The sequence below is a fragment of the Hipposideros armiger genome, unplaced genomic scaffold (assembly GCF_001890085.2).
Source record: "Hipposideros armiger isolate ML-2016 unplaced genomic scaffold, ASM189008v1 scaffold_1169, whole genome shotgun sequence".
NCBI classification, from domain to species: Eukaryota; Metazoa; Chordata; class Mammalia; order Chiroptera; family Hipposideridae; genus Hipposideros; species Hipposideros armiger.
In genome coordinates, this window is record NW_017732519.1 from 60,575 (window position 1) to 61,121 (window position 547).

Genomic DNA, 547 nt, shown 5'->3' on the forward strand with positions numbered 1-547 from the left:
GAGGGGAGAGGGGCGGGGCGGGGGGTAGAGCTGGGTGGGGAGAGGAGGGCGAAGGGGAGGAGAGACCTGGCTGGAAGGAGAGCGCGGCGCCACCGTTCGGTGGGCAAGTGGCAAGGCGCACTGCTGAAAAAGAAACTGGGAAACTGAGGGAAAGGGCTGAGCGAGGCCTGCCCACGCCAACCATTGAGAGATTCGAAAATTCGACCTTAATCTCCTGTGATCGTTTAAAAGAAACCAAATTCTGATTATGCAGAGTTGGGAGCGGTAGCATCTTCAAAGTTTCAAAGCCCCCTCAGGTGTATCTAATACGCTGTTAGATTTAGGAGCTACTGGCCATTCTGTTTTTTACCCGGCCTCAAGGATGGGGATGGGACCAGGTCTAAGCAGAAAGAATTTGACAGTCACTAGCTTTTACGTGACTTAAACCCATTAAAAGTCTAAACCCATTCAGTAAGTAAATGTATGACATGCCTCTGACGCAAAAAGTTCACGAGACAGGAAATGCTTCTGCAGTAAAATATTAACAAGATTAAAAGAAAGGGAATAA